We start from the raw sequence: 27,189 nt of genomic DNA, 5'->3' as shown, positions 1-27,189 counted from the left end.
CCCTGCTGTCCCAGCAGCCAAGTTGTTTTTCTGTAACTCCTCCAAGGCAGTTAAAGAATAATGAAGATACAGATAATGAATCTTATTTTCTCCAGGTTGAAATGGAAGGCCTGTCTCTTCAGTATGGCTTCCCCATAATGTGAGTAATGACAAGGACAAAAATTACCTTTCACCACCTGCTACAGAGAGGGTATGTGTGTATGTGGGGAAGAAAGCTGTTAATTGTCAGCTTTTTTAACTTTAAAGGCTGCTGAGATACTACACGGATGGACACAGAACAGAAAGAGAGAGAAAAAGACATGGATGTTGCAGATTTCACTCCAAGTTTGAGGGTTGGGGGGAAATTAATTGTCTACTCAATCTCTGTCTCTCTCTCTTGGTCCTCCTTTGTAGCAGTCACGTGAAGTGTCTGTACTGGAGCAGCGCTGCATTCCTGCTGCCCCAAGAATCTGACTGCTGTTGACTAGCAGGCAAAAGTACAAAATACATCAGACACGTTAGCTATGTGGATCCATTTGTGGCTCAAACTGCACATCCAATGTGTTCCTACAGAGATGTGTGTGTGGGGGGGCGAGAATCAGTTATGGAGATAAAATGTCCACAATGCCATTTAGAAGCCTTATTCTTGCTTTGAATTTCCTTTTCCTGTGTTTTCTCTTCTCCTTAAGCCCCTACTCACACTTCCCTTCCAGCTGTGTTGCTGATGTTAGAAGGAACAAAGAGGTAAAAATAGGAATGTGAGAAGTAACTGCAGAGAAATTGTCCTACACCAGACAGTTAGGTTTACATGCAGGTTCTCTGTCTCTCTCTAGATCCTTTTAATAGGGCTCTCTGATTACCCCAGGGTTGTTCTTGAGGACTAAACTCGTCTGTCTTATTGGCTGTTGTAGTGTTAGAGTGATGTTGTAGCTGTGACAATCTTCTCGCAAAATCATTGGCAATTATAATTCTCTTGCATCCATGTAACCTGCTGCTGCTTATTTGTGAATCCCTCTGTCTCCTGTGGCAAATTACAGGTGCAAGGTACCACAGTGAATAGGAAACTGGCTGTCATTTTGACTGAGCTGCAATCACTTCAGATAGCAACTTGGTTGCTGTTCCGGGAGTGAACCATGCAGTCACAAACTGGTGCCGAATACTTTGTAGCCTCCTACAAACAAAGGTGCCCTTGCCTGGGATTTGTGAGTTTCTCTCTCTCTAATGCTAAATCAAAGTGATGGAGGTGAGTATTCTTTCATACCTCCTTTTGTTCTTCTGTGTATTAAGTGCATCTCATCCCACACTCTGCTTTTTTCCCATAATGGTTTTAAATTCAATACATGACAAATGAAGCCTACTAACAAGCCTATTTTAATCATGTCCATGTGAATTATCCAGCAGTATGTCTCCTCAGTCAATCTATTTCCCAATTGTAATGATAAAGTTTGGTTCCTCATGATAGGACAGTATTCACTGTTTCTTTTTTGGTTTTATGACCAGAATAAATGGGTTTATACGGGCTAAGTAGTGATCCCCCTCTTTCCTCTATCTCCTCTTTATTAAAAAACTTGAAACTTGGTAGCAGCTGATATAAAGTATAGCTGATGCCTCTTATAGGGTTAATTCATAAAGGCCAACTCTCAGTGCTGATAAGCAGGCCTCAGGAGTTCTGAACACCCAGAGAAAGTTTGCAGAGAAAGAGTATGTAATACCTGTGAACTAATCTTGCAAGAGTGCAAGATGGAGTTTTGTGAATGTTAGCTTTAATCTTTGAACACCCAGCTACACTGATTGTGTGGAAGAATTAATCTATTTAAAAGAAGAAATTGAATGGATAGTCCTTATTGGGAGTGGGGAGGTGGGAGAGACAGGGGTATGAGAGAAGACTATGGGACGAATGCGGGGGGAAAAAGAGGAATAACATTTCAGCAAAGGGACTGGTTTTGTGTGTGGATCAAAGGGAGAATCAGATGTTCAGAAACTGTAGTATCATGCTATTGGCAAAAGATAAGATCAAGTTAAAAATCCCACTTCTATTTGCATTTGTGTGCCTCAAGCTCCTCAGAGCTAACAAATTCCATTTATTTTGTATATTTAAAAGTAGTTTTTTGTGGGATGGTTTCACTGTTTCATCTACATAATTAGTTAATTGATGTCCCTTCTTGCTTATGTGCACATTTCACAGAGCAGCAAAGGAGGAACAAACACTTAAAACCAGAAAATGCAGTTATGAAAACCAAAAACATTCTGACGAGGATTCAGGAGGTGTCTAGTACTACTATTTTTCTCCTTGATAAAGCGAATAGTGTAAGACTTATGGGCTTCCCCTTATAACTTTTTTCTCTCCCGCACTCTTTCTGCACACCCTCTTTCTTTGCTTAAAATTGGATTAATGTAAGACAAGTCTCTAAAATTGACAGCTCTAACTTTGGAAGCAACCGTCACAATTCAGGTGAAAACTTCCCTAATCCTTGCAACCACGTTAAAAGATCTCACTTTCCTATGTGTGCTGAACTCTACATTAGAAGCCTGGTTCAGCACCCACAGAAATGAGTAAGAAGTCTCCTGCTTACTGCATATGGACACTGGAGAAAGCCCTGCAAGTCTGGATAAGAGAACTGCTTGTGTTTGGAAATAGCAGCCGGGAGCTGCAGATACAGCCTGTGGGGAGCTGGACAAGAATCTTGGACACTGTAATTTATTTTGAAAGTAATGCACTTGGCACAGAAAGTTTAAACTGCTTTCAGCCTTCCCAGCCCAACCTCTGGGTGTACAGAGGTTTCTGTTTATAAGGAACAGTCAGCAGGTCACCATATACAAAGCATCAAATTAGCCAGCCAGCAACACAAGTGGAAGTTGAGGAGGGGAGGGGGAGCCCCAGCTTAATTTTGTCTGTTTGGAGCCCAGTCACTGAGGGCCTGTGCAGATGAAATGAGGGGCATGTGTTCATGACACTTCAAAGTGGGTTAAATGCTTTTGTGCCACTTTAACGGCATTGGGGTTTGCATGCATCGGCGGCATGTTGCACATTAATTCCAGCCGCTGTAGCACATTTGGTGGTGTCATGCTCCTTAAATGACTTTGGGACACAGAAATCTAAAACAACTCTGAGGAGTTTTAGTTTGCTGCTGTACAGTTGCAGAGCGAAGCACTGGGCTCTGTGAGGCTCAGGGGCTGTGCAGGCAGCCTGCCAGCAGCCCGGGAAGGCAGGCTCCACCAAAGAAAAAAAAAAAGAAAAAGCAGCGAGCCTGACTTTTAATTTTTATTGTTTTTTATTCCCCTGGAGCCTGTCTGCCTGCATGAGCTGTATGGGGACCCGTTCCTTCCCTCCACAGCTGTGGTGCCCCCCCCCCGGACTGCCTGAACTGGGTGCCTGTGGGTGGGTGCCACCTGGGAGTGGGGAGGCACCACTGTCTCGGAGGGAAGCACCGGTCTCCCCTCCTCCCCACACTCCCACAGCCCAGAGACGCTGCGCCTGCCGGCAGCTCGCCCTCCCCTCCCCACCACCAGAGAGGTAGGTAAGACACGGGTGTACACGACATGGGGGTTGACTTCACCCTAAATTGAAGTGGTGTTTTTAAAAACCCACCACTTCAATTTAGGGTGAAGTAAACCCCCATTTCATCTACACACACCCTGAGGGCTTATCACTGCCAATTGCTGAGTGTCCTCTGTGTCCTCCAAAGTCAGCTGGAGTTGAGCGGGCTCTGTACTTTGCAAGTGTGCTCAGCATCTTCTGCTGCTCAGCTCTTGCTGTAGGGAGGCAGGGCAATTTTGGGCATGGTCGTAGGATCACAGAGTTATCTTTGACAAGGGCTGGATTATCCAGAAGCTGCTCTTGAGCAGCTGCTCTGCAGAATGGCTAATCAGAAAGTTATCCCTCTAGAGCAGTGTTGTATGAGGACTCACTTTTTGCTAGCCCTGCAAAGTCTGACATGGAAAATATAGAAATAATGACATGGGACTATGCCTAATGATTTTTCCACTGCAGGGTACATTTAACTCCCATTGACCTCAAAATGAACTGAGAGAGAGAGAGAGGTGAAAATATAAAGCATCTTGTAATTGCAGGGCTATCACATTCCCTTATTAAAATCATATCTATAAAATGGTTTGGATGCCACTGGTCAAGCTCTTGGCCTTACCAGCCTTACAGTAGATTTTCACGTTCAAATCATGCAGACGAGGCCCTTGTGACTCAGAGCTGAGGAGTCCGACAGAGATTTGCTTTGTTTAGTATCTGAGATTTAGGTGAGTGATATGGTTAAGGTTAGCTTCTGTACAACATAACCACTTGTTCTAACTGAGTCATGTCTGAGCATCTCAAATCTGTGGTTCCTCCCATTGCCGTTACACACAACAATATTATTAACATAATACAGCATTGAAGAACTATACAGCTAGTCTATTAATTACATGAAATTGCTCAGTTAATCTTTGAGATATACTGTACTGTCACATAGACTTGCAAGTTTTCCTTGAGATGCCAACACTGTTGTCAGGCAGTATTAACTGGAACTAATGGATGTTCATCAGTGAGGCCCAGCAATTAGCTCCATACCCTCTAGGTGTCACTGATCCTCTTCCCTTGCCTGAACTTCTGCTCTGCTTTTTGCTTCCTTCCCTGTTCTCCCTGACTGATTTTTCTGATTTGCTTTCTGCTTCCTGCCCTATCTGTTACTATGTTGTCTGTCCCCTCCCCAATTTGCTCCATGCCACACAAAAAGGCTACCCATGCCCCTTGTTGCATCCCTGCCACAGTTTGGCCACCGTTGAGATATACCACCCCCTAGGCTTCATGTGTTTTACTCTGTTGTGTTTGTTGTCTGGCTGAGACCACCCCAGGTAAAATGTATGAGAAATCCCCTTGTTCTCCCTCTCTTGTGGGATTTGGAGAAGATATTTCCTGTTCCTGCAAAAGCCAGCAGTCCACTTGGAGTACAGCTTCATGTGATGCCAACAGTGTCTACAGCTCTTTCCACCATAGTCACATCATTTTCTTGAAGTGACAAGCGATCCCAGGACTTCGGATCATAATTCATTTCTTCTTGCTGTATCTCTTGATGTATGTGCAAGTCCTTAGTGGCTCCCATAATACTTTATACCAGTGCAACATTCTTTCTTTTTGCCTGGTTTTGGTCCTACTTTTGGTTGAACAAAATATCAGCAAGTAACAAACCATCCATTGCTGGAGCTTCTGTAATGCAACAGAACCAAAAACTGATCAGGGTTTGACTCTGAAGCCACCTTAGTAAGCATTTAATTGTTTTGTCACATTTTCAATCTACCTATTAGATTGCAGAGAACTGGGGGCTGGTGGGAATATTTCTAGATCACTACTTCACTGCAAACTGCTTCATCTCATGTCCACTAAATTGTGTTCATTGTTAGACAGGGCTGTTGGACATATCGTGTCTAGCAAAAGTAGTTTTGGTACAGATGAAGATGGGATATGCACAATCACTTGCTTAGCATAGTGTCTTCCAATGAGGCAAATCCATAGCTGTTCTCATTCAAAAGAAATAAAAATGGGCCTGCTTAGTTTTAAGGGGGTCAGTGGTTTTTTTTTCTCTGCTGCCAACATGGCCAGCTTTTATCCCATGGTCATATTGGTGGTAGTGGTAGGGGAGAGGGGAGGGTTGTGGGGGTGTAAAAGCAAATCAACTGTGGGGGTTTTTGCCCTCTTCTATAGCGAGCATGGCCCTCTTCCTTGGACCAATCAAGCATGTTTTAACAACCCTTGCAACGGCAGAACACTGTCTGGTGTTGTCCTCTTGCTTTATTTGTGGCCTGTTAGGGTGCTTTGCCTTGCTTTAGTAATAGGTTAGACAAGGATTTGTATAGGATGGTTTCGATAGGGGTGATCCTTCCTTAAAGAGGGGTTGGAGCAGATGACCTCCAAAGGTTCCTTCCCTGCTTTTCTATGATTCTGTGGTACAGGGACATGGTTTAAACCTTCTCCATGTGTGTTGTGCATTTCTCCTCCAAGCCTCACATTGAAAAGTAAGATTTTTTTCTGCTCCATTTTTCTCTTCAGGTTGTTTACTTGGTTCATTTTGCTCCTGGTACCTTGTGTTGTTCAGTAATCACTAAGAGCCAGAGCATCTGACAGGAGTCTACTTTTAGTGCCTTGCTTCCAATCCATCAGCACCGTGTAATAAACTTTAGCACAACACAGCAGCTCAATCCCGTTGGCTCATGCCAGAGTCTCTTAAAGCCACAGCTCCTTTCAGCATTTTTCCCCTCTGCTTATCGTAATGCATGGTTGCTGAGGATCTCACTTAAAAGGTGATCTGAGACCAGGCTGGTCTCCGTATGTGTAGTTTACTCTCTCGTGCAGTCATATTTCTGAATCACACCCACAGTCTATTCTGTTTTTCACCATTTGGGAGCTATGCTAAGTAGCTCCTTATCCATCTTGTTTTCACAGGCCTAGTTCTCTAAGGCCCCTGCTACACGTTACATATATTTTGCAATTAACTGGTTAATCATGCAAAAAAATCAGACTGGCCACAAGTGCAAAATAATTATCAGATGATTAACTGGTTAACTGTGCAGTAAATTGAGACCAGCTACACTTGCAAAGTAATTATCACACAATAAAAATGAGTATCCAGCTATAAAAGGAGCCAACCAGCTATTAAGTTAGTGCTTAAAAATATGTAACAACTGTACAGGTGGTTTCTATTCAGCTTTAATTTGAACGTGCAGCAGGGCCTTAAGTATCTTGCTTTCATGCCAGAGTAATACCTTCAGTGGATTTACTTCTGACTTAGAGGAAGATGAGGTCCTGACAGCTTCCTCACAACTCTCAGCCACTTTGGAAAGATATCCCTGTGTCACTCAACACAAAATCTTTTCCTTTGCCACTGGTGAAAGCACAAAGCAGATTGATTCTTATGAGAGATAGCAACAAGCCATCAATCACCTTCCACTTACTAGAACTTGCAATTTATCTTCTAACTTTCCTAAAAGCCAGAAAGGTTGTGAGAAAGAGTCCCAGCTTTTGTCCAAAGCCCAGGAAAAAATATAAAGGTTTTGATACTTGCTTCCTTTGTCTATGTCCCTTTTGCATCAACAAGAGCTCTACTATTTACCCCTTTGTAAAATGCAAGTTTGCACATCTTGTGAATGATGTTTGAATGGAGCTTTTCTACTTTGCAAAACTTTCTGAACAGTTGTATCTGGGGAGTTTCCATGGCCTGTATCATGCTCCCTAATGTGAGTCATCACTGCCCTCTCCTGGAGGTGAGTGCAAACCTGTTCCAGTGGGACTGATTATCTTTCTTTCCTGTCAGGCTCACAGAAAAGGCAGTCGGTGATTCAAGAAAACATATTAGCATGTGTGTTGTTTTAAGCACTATAACTTCATGCTGGAAGTTGTAAATGATCTTAAAAACATTGCCAGGAGGAGGCCTCAATACCTAGAGAACCTCAAGCTTTTGACGTAAGTGACACTGCTTATCACATATGTGCCTTAGTATCTCGCAGAATTAGGACCATGAAACCCAAATCCTGAGGACAGATCCCCATGCCGTGTGAATTGATATCAACAAAGCCATGACAATATATGCCATTTTAAGATTGGCCAGTTGGTTGCCTCTTACATAAGCTTACATGTTTCACCTGAAACATTCAGACACTTCATTCAACCTCGCTTTAGACGGCAGGAATTCCCCTTCCCAGAAGGACAGGGGCATGTTTCTGAAGAAAGTAATTGATTTTTACCCTGTTTAAGACTGCAAGGTCCATGTGGTCCTAACATGCAACACATCTAGACTTTCATAGCCACAGAATACTTATGTCCCCAAAGAGCTCAAAAAGAACTTCTTTATATGTACTTTATATTGTAGGTTGTGAGGCATTTGGATGCGCTGGTTAACTTGGGCAATATAAATACTCTGGCTAGACACAACTTTTTGCTGTCTTCAGACCCAGATTTCAGCCTAAATATTTTATGTAGTGATTATCTTGTATTTGCAGGCAGGAGAAAACAGGGCCTTTCTCACAGTCTGTTCATGCTCCATTGTAAATTAACATTAGGGATGAGAATGAAGTACTTGGCTGAGACTGCTATTTAAATAAAATGTTTTAATTTTTAATTTTACCTGAACTAGAGATTTTTTTTTCCAAGTGTTTTACAAGAGTAAATTTAATTAAGTCTTGCAATATCTCCGTAAGGTAAGCATATCTATTTTATATTTTTATCTTGGCCTTGTAAAGTTAACTGACTTAAAGTCTGGACAGCTGACATGTTTATAGTGTGTGACAAGCATTATGACTGATGTAAAACAAGTGGGCAGATGACACAAACTTCTAAACTAGGGTATCGTCATCCAGCTAAGTGAAGAATTACCTGTGAAAGAATTGGGGGCAACTCCACTGGTTCAGGTGTCACCTATGTCTACCCCCAAACAAATATATAAACAGGTTTTTACCTGCTCTGTTGGTGAGGCTCTTTAATAACCTCACACAGGCAGCTACCTTGGGATAGCAGTTTGTTAGTCCAGTCCCGGTGTAACTGGCATTGGCCTACATAACAATGGGAATTACACCAGGGCATGTGATAATCTCTCCAGAGAATTACCCAAAATTATACAGTAAATCAGGGATATAATTCAGGACATATGACTTCTGTGTCACCTCCTTAGTGTGAGAAGTTGCTCAAAACTCAAGCCAAGTGAGAAGCTAGCTTTTATGGTAGGCCAGTAGATTTTGTATTACTTATTTTTTAAAATACTTTGGTACTCTTATCTTCCCAGACATGATGGGGGAAAGAGAAATGGAAGAATACTACTGGAAATGCTACCTTTATAATAATTATAAAGGTAATTGAAACACTAGAAGCACTATAAGTAGTGAAATCTTGTGACAGAATCTACCCTTATGAATCTCTGTTTGTCATACCTAGGAATTAGGACTAATTGTACAGAAAGCTGAACGATATTAATCTTTGATAGTTCTCTGAACCAAACTCCAAACTTCTAGAGTTCATTTGTTACTATTTATTGTTAGCTCTTGATAAGCAAGGCTCTAGTCATCCATCTGAATTTTCATTCTCTTCTGACAGACGGATTATGCATTTAACAAAAATGGTATTTGCACACTAAAAAACTATTTAGCCTGCTGTGACTACTTTATTGGTATTTTCATAGACAAAAAAAAAGTTAACCTGTCATTTACCTTTCTTGAGATTATACCCTCCTGGCTTCTCACTTACAAAGGTAAATCATTTATACTGGTGTATATCAGAAATAATCCAGTCAAAAGCAACAATACTACAGTGGTCTATAACTTGACTAAGGACTTTATTCAAAGCTTGTTGAAGTCAATGGGAATTTTCTTGTTTCTGCTGTCTCTATATAGTGCAGACTCAGTCTGAATTTTACCTTTTTATGTTTTTAAGTTCAGCCGTTTTTGTCCTTTAAATTCTGAAATAAGAGTTTACCTGCATCAGATACTAATTATCCTGTCAATGTTTTGCTGTGTGGATGTGTTGGCCCTTCATAAAACATCAGTCAGAACTAACAAACAGCCAGAAAACCTTAGTCTTGTCCATAGCTTTTAAAAAAAGTGGATTCCTGAAAATTCACTCAACCAGAGCTCCTGAATAAACCACATCAGCAGATGTTTCACATCCTTTAATGATGCATTAGGCTGACCTAAAAATGCCTACTTCTCAGCTACTTTTTCATCACATGAAGTAATTTAAGGAAATAGTAAAGAAGTGAATGTAGTGTTGGTACTTGAAAATTCTTGTTGCATTAGCAGTTTCCTACTTTTTGCCAGTAGCATTTATCAGACTGAATGGTTTTTCAGACTTTTTTATTTGAAATAATTGAGCAGCAACAGCAGCAGCAGCAGGTACTACTGGACATTTCATATACATAGCACCTAAGTATGGTTTACATAGGAGCAGGCATACTGAAACAGATGGGATATGATCTAGTACAGTGGTTCTCAACCAAGTTGCTGTTGCACTTTGTGGTTTCTTGAGGTCCTTTCAAGGGGGTCATGGGGTGCCACACAATGTTAGCACTGTTAGGTGTAGTCCATCCCAAACCAAGTCTAAACTTCCTTGTCAGCCATCTTCTTACAAGGAGATCTTTTTCAACATGCTTTGCAATATATATTGCACATACATTGCAACACATGTTCCAGTATGTGTGTTTACTATCCACAGAACTGGATCTTGAAATGACTGTGGAGGTAAAGGTCATTCTACCCTCATATCTGTGGTAGGCTCAGGGCTGAAAGTGGTGTGTTTTTCCATTTAACTGAATGGGAACGAGGAGAAGTAAATCTTCATGAAAAAAAATGCTGTGTGCATGTGTATATCCTCCATACCAGATTTCAGCAACTGAGAGCAAAATGGCTGCTAACCTCTGCAGTACAGGTAAATTCTTAAACACTTAAAAGTGTAATACACCGAAATGATGGGTCATTTTCACAGCAAGGTCAGCCAGTAAATAGAGCAACAAACTCAGGTCTGCAAAGAAACTTTGCTCTACTTTAGTGGTTTCTCTTATGTCTCATTTAGGTTGGTATAAAATATTTTGCTGAGCAAATAGATGTCAAAACTGTGTTGCACTACATGAAAGGGCAATCAGTGGTGCAACAAAAGGTGGCAATAGACAGTCCTGCTTTATTGTGGTGGATGTCCATTACCTCTGTGCTGGAAGAGCACAAGCAGCCTCAGCTGCTTGCACTCCCACTACCCTTGGCGGGTGCATCCCTGCACATGTAGACCCATGCCCAGGAGAGCTTACTTTTGAGTAGTTTACTTGAGAGTGATCTGCTCCTGGATTATTTGCATGTGTAGACATGCCCAGTCAGATCCATCCCTGGAGGATCAGGCCTGGTGACCAGGGAAAGCAGGAAGATCACATGACCCCTTGTCCTGCATCATCAAGAGCAGGACAAGGCGTGACATGTTTTTCGCAGCGAAGCAGATCAGCTGTGCCACAATACATCGTGGCACAGCTGATCTGCTTCGTTCAGTGACATCATCTATTTCCAGCCTTTGTGTTGCCACTTCCTGTTCTGATAAGTGCATTTTTCTTCCCATCTGTCTGGATGATATTCATTAAGAGATTGATGAATGATGGAGTCATGTAATTGGAGGAGGGCTGGGCTTTGGCAGGATATAAGCCCAGACCCTGGGAGCAGGGCTGGCAGTAGCATTGCGGAGGCTGCAAGGTGAACATCTATAGAGCAAGATGGCTACAGCTCCGGAGTGCCAGCTTAGAGATAACATCTGAACCAGTCTGGAGGTTTGAGAAGGACGTATGGGGGTGGAGGAGGTTCCGGGGCACCCAGTATGGGGTCTGGAATCCTGAGAGCAGGGATGAGTGTACAGGGCCCTAATGAGGAGTCTGAGTGAGCCCAGAGAGAGGGCATGCAGGTAGAAGACCTCTGGAGGGTGCTGGGTGAGCCTATAGTGAGGAGCTGAGGGTGAGAGATCTATGGAGTGGCCCAAGAGGGTGGACCCACAGATGAGAGAGGACTGATATCTAGAGAACTGACCCTTGGAATCCCAACTGGCCCATGTGGGGCCAGGACCCAAGAGGGGTCAAAGAGTTGAAAAAGGCCACTGCAGAGACTGCTAGAACTGGGGGAGCCTGGGAATCTTAACTGGCCTGAGGCAGGGCCAGGGCCTAGATTAGGCTGAAGATCCATGTGTGGCCACAGCCAAGAGGAAGGCGTCAAGGCTGCAACTGAACTCCAGCTAGCTTTGAGCATCAAGGACAATAAAAAGTCCTTTTTCAGATATGTGGGGAGCCGGAGGAAAAGCAGGGGCAACGTTGGACCCCTGCTGAACCAGATGGGGCAACTGACAACTGACGCCCAGGAAAAAGCCAACCTATTAAATAGGTACTTTGCGTCAGTCTTTCATCAGCCCCATGGGATGCCCGTGCCCGCTACAGGGCCGGGAAGTCCGGGTGAGGGTGATCCCCTGCCCTCCATTAATGCTGACTTTGTGAAGGAACATCTTGAGAACCTGGATACCTTCAAGTCAGCCAGCCCTGACAATCTTCACCCCAGGGTACTCAAGGAGCTGGCGAGCATCATAGCCCAGCCTCTAGCGCGGATCTTTGAAAACTCTTGGCGCTCTGGTGTAGTGCCCGAAGACTGGAAGAAGGCCAACGTGGTGCCTATCTTCAAGAAAGGGAGGAAAGTGGATCCGGCTAACTATAGGCCCATCAGCCTGACTTCTATCCCGGGGAAGATCTTAGAAAAGTTTATTAAGGAGGCCATCCTTAATGGACTGGCCGATGCCAACATCTTAAGGGATAGCCAGCACGGGTTTGTTGCGGGTAGGTCTTGCTTGACCAATCTCATTTCCTTCTACGACCAGGTGACCTATCACCTGGACAAGGGAGATGAGATTGATGTCATATATCTTGACTTCAAAAAAGCCTTCGATCTGGTGTCCCATGATCGTCTCTTGGAGAAACTGGCCAATTGTTGCCTTGGGTTCCCCACGATCCACTGGCTGGAAAATTGGCTCCGGGGTCGGACCCAGAGGGTAGTAATTGATGGAAGTCACTCATCGTGGTGTCCTGTGACCAGTGAGGTCCCCCAGGGCTCTGTCCTTGGGCCCATACTGTTCAACATCTTCATTAATGATATGGACCCTGGAGTCAGAAGCGGACTGGCCAAGTTCGCCGATGACACCAAACTTTGGGGCAAAGCATCCACACCAGAAGACAGGCGGATGATCCAGGCTGACCTGGACAGGCTCAGCAAGTGGGCGGATGAGAATCTGATGGTGTTCAACACCGATAAATGCAAGGTTCTCCACCTTGGGGAAAAAAAACCCGCAGCATCCTTATAGGCTCGGCAGTGCTATGTTGGTTAGCACTATGGAAGAAAGAGACTTGGGGGTCATCACTGACCACAAGATGAACATGAGCCTGCAATGCGATGCTGCGGCTAGTAAAACGACCAAAACGCTGGCTTGCATCCATAGATGCTTCTCAAGCAAATCCCGGGACGTCATTCTCCCCCTGTACTCGGCCTTAGTGAGGCCACAGCTGGAGTACTGCGTCCAGTTTTGGGCTCCACAATTCAAAAAGGATGTGGAGAAGCTTGAGAGAGTCCAGAGAAGAGCCACGCGCATGATCAGGGGTCAGGGAAGCAGACCCTACGATGACAGGCTGAGAACCCTGGGGCTCTTTAGCCTGGAAAAGCGCAGGCTCAGGGGTGATCTGATGGCCACCTATAAGTTTATCGGGGTGACCACCAGTATCTGGGGGAACGTTTGTTCACCAAAGCGCCCCAAGGGATGACGAGGTCGAATGGTCACAAACTACTACAAGATCGTTTCAGGCTGGACATAAGGAAGAATTTCTTTACTGTCCGAGCCCCCAAGGTCTGGAACAGCCTGCCACCAGAGGTTGTTCAAGCGCCTTCATTGAACACCTTCAAGATGAAACTGGATGCTTATCTTGCTGGGATCCTATGACCCCAGCTGACGTCCTGCCCTTTGGGCGGGGGGCTGGACTCGATGATCTTCCGAGGTCTCTTCCAGCCCTAATGCCTATGAAACCTATGAAGCCTATAAGGGGCTTGCAGCCCAGGATGAAGCTGGCTACAGCAGTGCTATCTGAGGTAAAGGGTTTGATGAAATGAAGTCCTAGAGAGAGAGCTGGGGCCAGGGGCCTAGAGAGGAGATTGAGGTGGGGCCAGGAGACCTGGAGGTCTGTAGACCAAGAGGGGCAAGGATGGGGGCTGGAAGCCTGCAGCCCAGGAGAGGCATGTGACATCAGGGGGGAGTCCGTGAGGGGCTAGGATAGTTAGATCAGGATGGCTTAGAGATTGGTTTTGGGTAAGACCTGATACTGTGCCCTACTGGGGTTGGTTGGCATGGTGGGGCTGCCTGTGGTGGGCAGCTTCCACAAAGTGCCACACATGGGCCACTTCAGGGAAAGGCAAGCATGCAGCTCCTGAAGACCTCAGCCCCTACTGCCTTGTGGATAACGCCATGGAGGGGGAAGGCCAATGGACCATGCCCTAACAGAAAAGGAAGGGGAAAGTGGGACCAAAATGGTCCAGAGGCCTAGAGAGTGGCTGGGAATAAAGTGAGGCCCAGTGAGGGGCTGGGAGTAGAGTCGGGCCAGAAGAGTCCAGAGGCCTAGTGAGAGGCTGGGAAAAGTGGGACCAGAAGGGTCCAGGAGTCTGGGGAGTCCCTAGAGAAAGAGGGGCACCAGCGGGGTCTGGAAGAGACTGAGGGGTCTGGCAGCCCAGAGCAGGGGCTAAGAGTGTGAAGTGAGAGCATCAAGGCTTGATAATGTCTGCTAGGCTTGGGGCATGGTGTAGGGGTCAAAAGGGGCCACACAATTAGCCCATAAAGCTTGGACTACAGACAGCTGGGGGTCATTTAGTTAAGACCAGGGCATCCTCCTGTATTTTTAAGCAATTAACATCAAGATGTGGCATGCGGGAAGGGTGGAATGCCCACAGACCAGGGTAAAGGAAAATTTTTGTTGCCTCCAGGGGCTTCCCCTCCATGCCTGGAGATGCTACCCTGTGACAATGGAATACAGTTGGTATAATCAGTACCTAAAGCTTTTTCTGGATCTGAAATAGTGTGTTAAGGTTGTGCAGATTTTAGTTTTAATCATATTTCATCTTTGTTATGTAAAGAATGTTCAGTGTTTTATGGAGGTTTTATAATATTTTTGTGGTTATTACAAGTAGGCAATTACTATGAAAATTATAGACTATGCTTGAATGTTTGGAATGAGAAATTATAGATAACTTCTGGTAAGTTGGTCCAGTTTCTATGGTAATCTGAATAAATGTGAATTAATTGCCTTTTGTTGCCATGGTTCTTTATGATAATTCCAGTCTGTTAATGTTGAAATATACATGGTTATACTTTATTCATGTCTTTGGTACTTGTTAACTTGCCTTCTAGGCCACTTCATGTCTTGTCTTATTTCCCTGGTTTTGGACTATTTAGGGCTGTTAACCTCTTGCTGTATTAAAATGGGCCCAAATGAAAAAAGGGGACATCTATCAAAGTTGAGGGGAGAGCTTCCATTGACTACCTGAATCTCCGGGAGAGGTCTAATGTGATTCTTTTTCTGTAGAGATTGAGAGATTGCAGTTCATCTTTTCCTCCTGCTGCTGCTGCATGGATGAAACAAGAAACAACATGAAAAATAGTGGCCACAAACGGACAAAGGAGCAACCACCCTATGTAAAAACAATGATCAGGCCTAGTAAAATAGGAATATTGGTGGAAAGATGAAAAAGAGAGAAATCCTGAAGAATTCATGCCAGTAGAAAATGTTTCTGTTACTCTTGACTGACGCTGTTATGAAACCATTGCATTGTGAAGTGTGAGTTATATCGGTGACAAATGATGATGTGTGCGGGCGCTGTCTCGGCAGTCACTATTGCACAGACTGGAATTCAGGGGAACAGCTGGTGTTACCAAGTGGCAGGGTATATATTTCCTTCCGTGTCTTGCATATTAGTGTACATATTTATGGTACAATACACAAGCCACTATCCCATCAACCCTCTATTAACTGCAATCCCGTAAACACTTTAACCTCCCTGGACATTCCAGTGCTGATCTCGGAGCAGCTGTTCTTAGACAACAAAACTTTAAAAAATGAACTTGAATACAAAATAGCAGAACAAGAAATCATCCACAGACTGGATTGTATTAAGTAGGGCCTAAACAGGGACTACAGGTTTTTATCCCAGTACCTGGATTAATTTTTGTGACCCATTTGTCCCTATGGGTTTTACTTGTTTGCCTTTCCCAGCATTGCTCCCTCTCCCTCCCTTCCCTGTCTTTTTTACACAAATCACTCTATTTGATACACTGCTCTGTGCATGTCCTTTCATAGCAGCTGATCAAGTGAGCTCAGGCTCAGAAAAGCATTTGTTATATATCTCTGTTTATAAAGTACAAATCTATCCTCTACCTTGAATACATACTAAACAGGGTCATGCTCCTATGATAACAGCGGTTTGTCTCTCGCTTAAGAAATGTTCAATATAGTCTCAGTTATCTGAACACATCCAATATCCCCATAAACCATACAACTGGCACATCAAGGTTGTGCTGTATTATTAATCACTAATAAATGACTGATTTGGTTATAATTATATATATATATATTCTCTCTGTTGCATGTGTGCACACCACACTGGCATTAAAAGAACATTATTCAGATCACAAAAGTCAAGCACTCAAGTTAGGAAATGCCAGAATTAAGGTTATCTATGCAACCTTAATTCAGTTTTCTAGTGCATGCACTTTGATACAGTCTCTTATTACATAAGCACATGTAGGTTTTTTTTCAGAACCCTGCTATATTCAGTGCCCAGGATGGACAGTGTTGTCTTTATAAGTAGCTGTTCGATAGGCCTGTGTGAACAGGCAGCTAGTTGATTTAGCTTCAGATCCAGCTGATTCGGATGCCAATGATCTGATTTGGAGCTCCAGATCAGTTTCCCACTTTGATTCAGCTGAATTGGCTCCGAAGCTTTGGAGCCGTTTCGGAGATCTGGCCATAGGGTTATAATGGGGAATCAATGAAATATCTATAACTTTTTTGTTTTTTGTCTGATTTGGATGAAACTTGCAAGGCTGGTAGCCTCTGCTGAGAGCATGAAGTCTGCCATGTTTCAAGGAGATAGGTGCAGGGGTTTGAGTGAAACTGCACCCCAAATTCTTGAAAGCAAAACTCGTGTCACGTGTATGTGTTAAGCTACAGTGGGGTCAAAACTGCAGGGATGGTAGCCCCTGCAGAGGCCACAATGCTTGCCAAGTTTCAAGGACATAGGTGCAGGGGCTTGGGGGAAACTGCACCTCAAGCTGCTGACAGGCAAAACTCGTGACATAGATGACCCTGTGTGTGTTAAGGTGCAGCAGGCTGAAGACTGTAGGGATGGTAGCCCCTGTGGAGGCCACAAAGCCTGCCAGGTTTCAAGGAGATAGGTGTGGGAGGGTTGGGGAAACTGCATCCCAAATTCCTGAAAGCAAAACTCATGTCATATGTATGTGTTATGCCACAGCAGGGTGAAAACTGAAGGGGTAGGTGTTAATCCTTGCTCATAAACTCATTACATTAGCTAGCTACTGTGTATTGAGCTGGTCCCTGACCACCTACAAAACCACACACTACGGAGAAGAAAGAATCAATACAGACAATCAACTGCCCCAAGATAGAAACAGTCAGTTGCACAAATACCCATGTCACAAATTCTGTCTGTCAGCAGCTAGGGGTGCAGGGCCCCAGAACCCCCTGCACCTATCTCCTTAACAGCTGGCAGACCTCGTGGCCTCAGCAGGGGCTAGCAGGCCTGCAGTTTTCACCCCGCTGCACCTTAACACACACAGGGTCATCTATGTCACAAGTTTTGCCTGTTTGCTAACAGCAGCCAGAGGTGCAGGGCCCCAGAAGCCTCAGCTGAGGCCACAAAGTCTGTCAAGTTTCAAGGTGATAGGTGCAGGGGGAGTCTGGCTTCTGGGGCCCTGCACCTCTGGCTGCTGTTAGCAGTGCAACTGACTGTTTCTATCTTGGGGCAGTTGATTGTCTGTGTATTGAGCTGGTCCCTGAGTGATTCATGATTGATTGGTAACTGGTAACACAGTAGCATAGCAGCCAGGCCTGCAGTAGTGTCTTTCCTCCCCCAACCTCAAGACAGACACAGCTGCGCAAGTACCCATGTTACGAGTTTTGCCTGTCAGCAGCTAGGGATGCAGGTCCCCAGAACCCAGACCCCTGTACCTATCTCCTTGACAGCTGGCAGGCTTTGTGGCCTCAGAAGGGGCTAGCGGGCCTGCAGCTTTCACCCTGCTGCACCTTAACACATACAGTGTCACCCATGTCACAAGTTTTGGTTGAGGTGCAGTTTCTCCCAAACCCCTGCACCTATCTCCTTGAAACTTGGCAGGCTTTGTGGCCTTATCAGGGGCCACCACCCATGCAGTTTTCACCCCACTATGGCTTAACACACACACATGACATGTGTTTTGCTTTCAGGAATTTGAGGTGCTGTTTCCCAGAAACCCCGGGACTTATCACCTTGAAACATGGCACAGATCATGCACTCAGCAGGGGCTACCATCCCTGCAAGTTTCATCCAAATCGTCTAAAAGACAACAAAGTTATAGATATTTCATTGATTCCCCATTATACTCTATGGCTGAATCGGCTCTGAATCTTTTCTGAAGCAATTCAGAAGCTCTGAATCGATTCAGAAAGCCTAAGGCTTCCAGTGATTTGATTTGGATTCATATATTCAGTCTCTGAATCATCTCTGAATCCGAATCATGATTCAAAGCTTTGCACAGCCCTACTCTTCAATATTTTAGTCAATAAGTGACTTTAGGGTATTTGGTGCCCAGTATTCAAACCTTGCTTAGAATACAAGATTAAATGCCTTATGGGGGGAGGGTTTCTATGATGCGCATGGCTCAAGTATCAGAGTGGATTGCTTCACAAATATTAAGAATCTTATTTTCAAAACACCCCTATGAAGTTAGGAAACAGTATTGGTTCCATTTTTCAGGTGGGGAAAGTGAGGCACAGACACTAAGGTACATTTTTTCTAATAGTTGTGGATGCCCAGTCTGAGATAACTGGGATGTGATTTCTTTTAGAGTAACTTGCACTATGCAGGCAATTTATGTGCTCAAAGCACAGCTCCTATTGATTCAGTTTCAGCTCTGAGAATTTCATAGATTTCATAGATTTCATAGACATTAGAGCTGGAAGGAACCTTGAAAGATCATCGAGTCCAGCCCCCTGCATGAAGGGCAGGAAGTCAGCTGGGGTCATAGGATCCCAGCAAGATAAGCATCCAATTTACTCTTGAAGGTGTTCAATGTAGGTGCTTGAACCACCTCCAATGGCAGGCTATTCCAGACCTGGGGGGCTCGGACAGTAAATACGTTCTTCCATATGTCTAGCCTGAAACGGTCTTGCAGTAGTTTATAACCATTCAACCTCATCATCCCTTGGGGTGTTCTGGTGAACAAACGTTCCCCCAGATACTGATGGTCACCCCTGATAAACTTATAAGTGGCCATCAGATCACCCCTGAGCCTGTGCTTTTCCAGGCTAAAGAGCCTCAAAGATCTCAGCCTGTTGTCGTAAGATCTGTTTTCCTGACCTCTGATCATGCGTGTGGCTCTTCTCTGGACTCTCTCAAGCTTCTCCACATCCTTTTTGAATTGTGGGGCCCAAAACTGGATGCAGTACTCCAGCTGCGGCCTAACTAAGGCCAAGTACAAGGGGAGAATGATGTCCCGGGATTTGCTTGAGAAACATCTATGGATGCAAGTCAGCGTTTTGGTCACTTTACTAGCTGCAGCATCGCATTGAAGGCTCATGTTCATCTTGTGGTTAATGATGAACCCCAAGTCTCTTTCCTCCATAGTACTAGCCAGCGTAGCACTGCCAAGCCTATAAGGATGCTACAGGTTTTTCCTTCCAAGGTGAAGAACCTTGCATTTTTCAGTGTTAAACACCACCAGGTTCCTGTCTGCCCATTTGCTGAGCCTGTCCAGGTCAGCCTGGATCACCCTCCTGACTTCAGGTGTGGATGCTTTGCCCCAAAGTTTGGTGTCATCGGCGAACTTGGCTAGTCCGCTTCTGACTCCAATGTCCATATCATTAATGAAGATGTTGAACAATATGGGTCCAAGGACAGAGCCTTGGGGGACCCCACTGGTCACAGGACACCACGATGAGTGACTTCCATCAATTACCACCCTCTGGGTCCGACCACAAAGCCAATTTCCCAGCCAACAGATCGTGGTGGACCCAAGGCCATAATTGGCCTGTTTCGCCAAGAGGTGATCATGGGATACCAGATCGAAGGCTTTTTTGAAGTCAAGATATATGACATCAATCTCTTCTCCCTTGTCCAGGTGATAGGTCACCTGGTCATAAAAGGAAATGAGATTGGTCAAGCAAGACCTACCCGCAACAAACCCGTGCTGGCTATCCCTCAGGATGTTGGCGTCGGCCAGTCCATTAAGGATGGCCTCTTTAATAAACTTTTCTAAGATCTTCCCCAGGATAGAAGTCAGGGTGATGTGTCTATAGTTTGCTGGATCCACTTTCCTCCCTTTCTTGAAGATAGGCACCACATTGGCCTTCTTCCAGTCTTCAGGCACTTCACCAGAGCACCAGGAGTTCTCAAAGATCCGTGCCAGAGGCTGGGCTATGATGCTCGCCAGCTCCTTGAGTACCCTGGGGTGTAGATTGTCAGGGCCAGCTGACTTGAAGGTATCCAGCCTCTCAAGGTGTTCCTTCACGAAGTCAGCATTGATGGAGGGCCATGGATCTCCCTCACCCGGACCTCCCTGTCCCGTAGCAGGCATGGGCGTCCCATGGGACTGATGAAGGACCGACGCAAAGTACCTATTTAATAGTTTGGCTTTTTCCTGGGTGTCAGTTGTCAGTTGTCCCATCTGGTTCAGCAGGGGTCCAATGTTGCCCTTGCTTTTCCTCCGTCTCCCCACATATCTGAAAAAGGACTTTTTATTGTCCTTGATGCTCAAAGCTAGTTGGAGTTCAGTTGCAGCCTTGGCTTTCCTGGTTTGCTCCCTGCAGGACCAGATCAGTGCAGAATATTCCTCCTTGGAGGTAAATCCCATCTTCCATCTTTTGTAGGCCTTTCTTTTTAGCCTCAGGAGGTCTGCTAGATCCCTGGAGAGCCAGGGGGGCTGCTGTGCCCTTTTGCTGCCTTTCCTCCAAGATGGAATAGAATTAGCTTGTGCATCTATGATCGCTCTCTTGAGGAGCAACCACTCTTCCTGAACTCCCCTCCCCCTGGGGTCATGGTCCCTTAGGGCCTCACTGACAAGCCTCCTGAGCTTGTCAAAGTTGGCTTTCCTGAAGTTAAGGACTTCAGTGTTGCTGACAGACTTGCCAGCTTTACGGTGGATGGTGAAGGTGATCAGCTCATGGTCGCTGTCACCCAGCTTCCCATCGATCACTAGGTCGCCGTTTAGGTCATCCCCAGTAGCCAGTACTAGGTTGAGCAGCGCTTTACCTCTCATTGGCCTGTAGACTTCTTGAGTCAGGTAGAGGTTATCCACACACTATAGGAAGCTTTGCGACTGCTCAGATTTTGCTGAGTGATGCTCCCATGAGATGTCTGGGTAATTGAAGTCATGCATGACAACCATGGTCCTGGAGCATGCGGCCTCAGCCAGTTCCCGGGAGAACTCCTGGTCAAGCTCTTGACTTTGAATGGGAGGTCTGTAGTAGACTCCCACCGTTGTGTCCCTGTGCCGTGTTCCCCACAGAGAGGGTCTCCAGTTGTCTACCCTGGTTGCCAACATCAGCTTGCAGAGACGCGTAGCTTTCCTTAACATAAAGAGCTACCCCACAAGGGGAGGTAGCCAATTTATGTCTGGTACCAGAAAATTAGGAACACACAGCTCGAGGTCAACTGTGAAAAGTGTGGTGTAAATGACTGGCCTAGCACTGCAAAGGAACCCTGAAGAAAAGGCAGAGAGAGAATCCAGTTCTCTAGAAGAAGCTATCAACTCTGTCTTAACCTTGGCATTATTCATTGTTTTCCTTCAGTCTTTTGCCTAATCCACTACACAAGTTACAACTTCTGTAACCAGAGTAGCTATGGTCCTATAGAGAATAGTTTCTTTTTTACTACAAAACCCTGACTCATCCTATCAAAAAGTAGTGTGGTGTTAAACTCCAGATATAGTTTGAGGGACCAAAGTAGGTTTTTGAAAGAAAACTTTAATAAAGCTCTTAATTAAAAGTATTCTAAGTGAACATAGAACCAGACAATACAAGTGAGTTACAGCAGAAGTCTCATTATTACAATTACAAATGTTCCTAATCCTGACGGGAAATTATATGTTCTAGCATATAACCTGCACTTCCCCTGCCCCCAAACCAGCTGGAGAAAATTGAGGTGCACATTAGATGTGAAGAAAAGGGATCCCCCTGTGTTTGGAAGTTTGGTAGGGGGTAGGGTGGAGTGGTGGTAGTGTTGAATGCTGTTGATCTGGGAGTCTCAGCACTTAACACTGCCATCACTTCTCCCATTCAACTACTGTTAAATGTCTGGACTTGTGGGGAGCCCCTCTCCAATCACATGCTGGATTGGGCCTGCATGCAGGGTTGGTCTGTAGCTGGACTCAGCATGTAGGGTTCAAACTCAAACATTGACTTTGACTATGGCGCCATGTGCCAGGATGCGCCCTGTGTGTGGCTCCAGAGCCAGCATGCAGCCCCAGACCTGACGTACAGCCCCAGTGCCAGCATGTGAGTCAGACTTGATGCATAGCTTCAGAGCCAGTGTGTGGGTCCAGACTCGATATGCAGTCCCAAACTAGGCAAACTGGATCCAACCTGGCATGTGGCTCCAGAGCCAGCATGCTGGGTTGGTCTCTGCACAAGGTCTCAGGACCTGGCATGTTGGTTTGGTCTGCGGGTCCTATCTGGTATGCAAGGGTGGCAACAGGCTTGGGAACAGTAGCTGCTGCCACTGATCTCAGATGAAGATATATTTTTTTTTTTCTTCAGGCTTCCCTTCAAAATTAAGGTGTGTATTATAGATGGGGATGTGCGATATGCAAGAAAATACAGTACAAGTAATAAAATGATTAGGAACTGATAAAAGGTTACAAATGACAAAATGGTTATCAATCTGAAAGGAATATTACAAAACCTGAAATAGAAAATTATCTCAATGCCCCAAATTTACTTAGCTCTAAAGTCTTGAAATTGCTTAACAGGTGGCCAGCCTGTTAGGGTAAACTTATCTGAGCTTCCGAGGCAGTCTTGAAAGCAAGGGTATTTAACATCTGCAGATGGGGTTTTCTTCCTAAATAAGATGTCAGTGCAAGAAAAGTATTGTCTGAGCATAGAGCTGCCCTTTTATAAGTTTATCAAAAATATTCAGCTGTATTAACCAAAATATGATGTATTGAACTGATAAAGATACCTAATTTTGTTATTCTGTGTTTTAAAATAATTCAAAGTAGTTTAGAAATGAAAAATCCCCTACTTCGGTCCTACTGAACTATTTCACACTTTTACACTAGTTCTAATATTCTCTTACCTATAACATTTCCTTGCTGATTGCCAGTTCCTTAAATTATATTTTCTTTAGCCTATGTGCTTACATAACTCTGGCTAAGTGGCCTAATTTATCAATACTTATCAACTCCTTGAAAACATCTTAGGCTGCTTACAGCTGCTTACACTTGAAACATCAACACTGCGTTAGGGGTCCACACATTGAGTCCCTTCTTTGTTGGTGGGTTTTTAATTTGTAGGGCCAGTTTGTATGGCCCCACAAAGTTTCTCCTGATGTCCTCCACACAGAAGACTATGGCACTACTTGATCTTGAAATTCACAAATGTTTTTATTGTTTTCTTTCGAAGGTCAAAAGAGCAGCACCGATATGTGCAGGAAGCAGCATGGAAATCAGCATCAGCTGGTGAAAACAAACTGAAGCACCCTGAAGGGGAAAGAACTGGCTGAAATCTCATAGCCCATTAGTGCCAGGGATGGAATGGAGCCCCTTTTCCCATTTTCTTCATGGAACAATGCAGGCCCATCTGGAGCGCCATAGGAATCCTTTCCAAAAGATACTTGTGTTACCACTGGAGGAAAATTCACAACCTAACAATGAGGTAGGGCGATGGATCATCCCTCTAGGGGGCATGTGACGTGGTAGGGGGTGGGTCATTGAGTGATTCTAGGCCTGTTTACTTTGATCTTGGTTCTTGGTATATTAATTAGAGAAGTGGCAGCTTTCATTATTCTTGTACTAGGCTGGAATTATTTTTCAAGGTACAGAAAACATTCTCTCTTCCACTAATTAGTACACTGAGCACTCCTCCCATTTCTTGTTGAATGTTTGGAGTGATATCCTTTCTACACAAACAAAGAGGAACTTTCAACAAGAAAGATAAGATAGTTCAATCTGCACTGAATGGCTGCTGACCATAATGATTTTTAAAATAATAAAAAAATAAAATGATATGACATAATGACAAGTCATGACATTGTGAGATGACTTGACATATGTCAGCTGTAATCATGCATAACAGCATATCGTATCAGGGAATAATATAACACAAAATAGGAACCTAAAAAATGCAAAATAAAAGTTTTCACTTAACATACATTTTTGAAAGTTTCATTTCCAAAAATTTCATTTTGGGAAACATTTGTAGTTTGGAAAACATGTTAGTTAGAACTTGAAGCCATGAATGTCATTTTGCAAAACATCTTGGTTTTGTTGAATTTTCCAGCAGCGGTGCAGTTTTGACAAATTATATTTTCTGACCAGCTTTGGGCTATAACAGCTCCATACTAAGCCAGTCCATATTAAAAGGACAGCACTCAGTCACTGGAGGGAATCACTGTCAAAGCGGTTTGGTAGGCCTACTTTTCTATGAAGGCCTTCTGCAGTGAGAGCTGAACAGCAGCCCTCAGAGGGAGGGAAAGAGAGAAAGAAGGAGGGACAGAAAAAAAAGAGACATGCCACCAGTGATTGTAGGAGGCAAAATCCTAGGTGAGAATACCTTCTGCCAACTTAATTCAATGTGTTCTGTGCCCAGAGAAAAATGGGACCTGTAGCTAATATGCTGAGGTCCTGCCAAAGGGGAGTATTAAGTCACTGCCACACCCATCTCACTGCTGCAGTGCTAACACCTTGCCCCTGGCCAGTCCCTCTGGGTGTTTGAGCTCTGCCCCTGTACCTTTGCATCACTCATATTTGATTCTGGCAATGAAACAGTTCCCTGAGTGAACAGTAAGTCATACTGATACATTCATGGATTTTCAAGGCCAGAAGGGACCATCTAGCCTGGCCTTCTCCAAATCACAGGCCATTACATTTCAACTAGTTGGTATTGTATTGAGCCTACTAATTTATGTTTGACTAAAGCAGTAATGTGTAACCTTTCTGGGCTGTGGCCTAGATGAGTGGTGTGGAGTCAGTCTGGGGGCTGGATTCAGTCTGTGAGTCTAATCTGCAGGTCCATGTCACCATCTCTGCAAAATGGATCAACCCTCAACTCCAGCCCTGGACCTTTGTGCTGGATTAGGCCCTGTGCCAGATCTTGTCTGTGGCCCTAGCTTAACACTCAGGGTCATATTGTCTGGTCCAGAAGGATTGGAAATCTGGCACTGGGGGAGCAGTAGTTGTGTTAATTAACAGCATTCCCCCTCCACCAGATTTCTGGACCAAGAGGAGCCCCACCAGCTGGATGACATAGTTCTGGCCATGGACCAGAGGTGGAGCACCACTGGACTAAAGTATATCAGTACTATAGGGGGCCAACATCAATAAAACTTTAGTCCTGGCCCCTGACCCTGAAGTGCTGCCATATTGGTGGTCATCTTGACACCAAAAGTCCCCTGACCCTTCCACTTTCATCTTGGCCCTCTGAAGTCTCACATGAACTTCAACTAGAAGCCCTGTTTCAAAACCTGGAAGCCATATCTGGAAAGCTTGCACACTTGGTCACAAGTCACACCCCAACATGTTTCCCAGAATCCCCACCTACATGGCCCTGAAGACACAACCACATGCCCCCCAGAAGCCCCACCCCAAGACCTCTGCAGGTTGTGTCCTTACTGCCCCCTGAAATTCTGCCCTCAGTGCCCCCATGCCCTGCAAAGGGATATTGTTTCCAGCTTCAGAGTAAGTGGGATGTGTCATATGGCCCTCCAGGAGCCGTACCCTTCTGTCTTCTACCTATCACGGGGGTGGGGTGGGTTTCAGCACTGTAAAACTTTCCTGTGAACAAGGGATGAGCCCATGAGGGCATTTCTGGAGGGTAATGTGACCTATCCAGAAGTGGAGTTGGTTCCCCTAGTAACAACTTGCCCTGCCACCCTCCACAAGTCAGTGTGGGCTTCAGGTCTGTCAGACTTCCTCAAGTATGGTCCTGAGCCCATCTAAATAGGTGTAGGCTCAGATTCTAGGTGGAAAACCCCAGCTTGACTTTTTTCCTGGGCCTTGCCAGGAAGCGTTCAAAAGCACCAAAAAAGAGGTCTGCATGTTTCTGAGACAGAGGTAATGCAGACAATAGCATGGACTTGTGAGGTTCAGCTTACCTCCAAAACTTGTCAGATGCCTGCTGAGTAAATGTTACTGCAGAGAAAGTTTTGAGAAGGAGGGATGTTAAGGAAAGCAACCTCCTATCTCAGTGGTTGTTTGAAATGGGTGAATCTGAGCAGAAGATCCAGGCAAGCACACTCCAGGCTGACTCCCACACTCCCAGAACAGACCCTAAGGATCTGGGGGAAGATGGATGCCTCATGTCAGAATCTGCATGGGAAGAAGATGTTTTTGGGGCACAGAAACACTGCTGAGAGACTTGCACCCAGGGTGCAGGGCCCAGTTACGCAGGCACCAATGTGCAGACAGGTTTTGGGGATCAGAGGAGAGTCATAGGAAAATTACCTATGAATTTGGGGAGCATAGGAATGTTACCTATGGCCAAGTCAAAACTGTGACTAACTAGAGTTTCTCTTTCAAAATCCCTCCAGTTATATGAAGCTTTCCTAAGGACCCCAAACAGACATCACAGCTGCAGTCCTTAAATCGCAGAGCCTGTGGGGGCAGGCTGCTATTGTGAAGAACAGAGATGCTGACCACAATACTGTGATTTTTTTGGGAGACAGGCACAGAGCTAACTGAATCTATTACAGGTCATGCATATAAAGATCTTATGAGAACTCTTGTACGTGGTTTATGTAGTATTCTTAGGTATTATCTTAGAAGCTTTTTGAAGACTGTGAGTCATACCATAGGGGTGGCCAATTATTTGGGCTGCACCAGCTGGGATGAGGGGGGAGCCGGCCCAGTTCCATAGAGCTCCTGCTGGCCGGGACCCTGTACCCTTACCACCCTGCTCTGGGCCCTGCTGGCACTGGCTCTGAGTTCCTCCCAGTGTCCCCCAGCCTCGTGGTACAGGCTGGGAACAGCTGTGGTACAGGATCCTTCCCAGCTCACTGGCAGGGAAGGAGCTGGTGCAGAAAGTGGGGGAAAGGTGGCCCCTTGCCTGCCCCATGGCCCACACTCCCTGCTGCAGCCACTCGCAGCCCATGCAGTGGTGTCCTGAGCAGGCACAGGCAGCTTCATGAGGGCTGCGAGCGGCTGCAGCACAGGATGCCAGCCACGGGGTGGGGGAGGGGCCACTCCCCCCCCTCACTCAGCACCAGCTTGTA

The 27,189-nt window shown here is 45.1% G+C and overlaps 1 long non-coding RNA gene across 1 annotated transcript; it reads left to right on the top strand.

Moving 5' to 3' along the window:
* On the top strand, positions 1-27,189 carry LOC109283834 (uncharacterized). Its single transcript, XR_002091100.2, has 3 exons — positions 1-139; positions 23,385-23,636; positions 26,509-27,189. It is a non-coding gene; the product is annotated as an uncharacterized LOC109283834 (long non-coding RNA).

The sequence above is a fragment of the Alligator mississippiensis genome, chromosome 3 (genome assembly GCF_030867095.1).
Source record: "Alligator mississippiensis isolate rAllMis1 chromosome 3, rAllMis1, whole genome shotgun sequence".
Lineage (NCBI taxonomy): Eukaryota > Metazoa > Chordata > Crocodylia > Alligatoridae > Alligator > Alligator mississippiensis.
The sequence above is the reverse complement of the archived record's forward strand: the minus strand, read 5'-3'. Positions and strand labels throughout refer to the sequence as shown.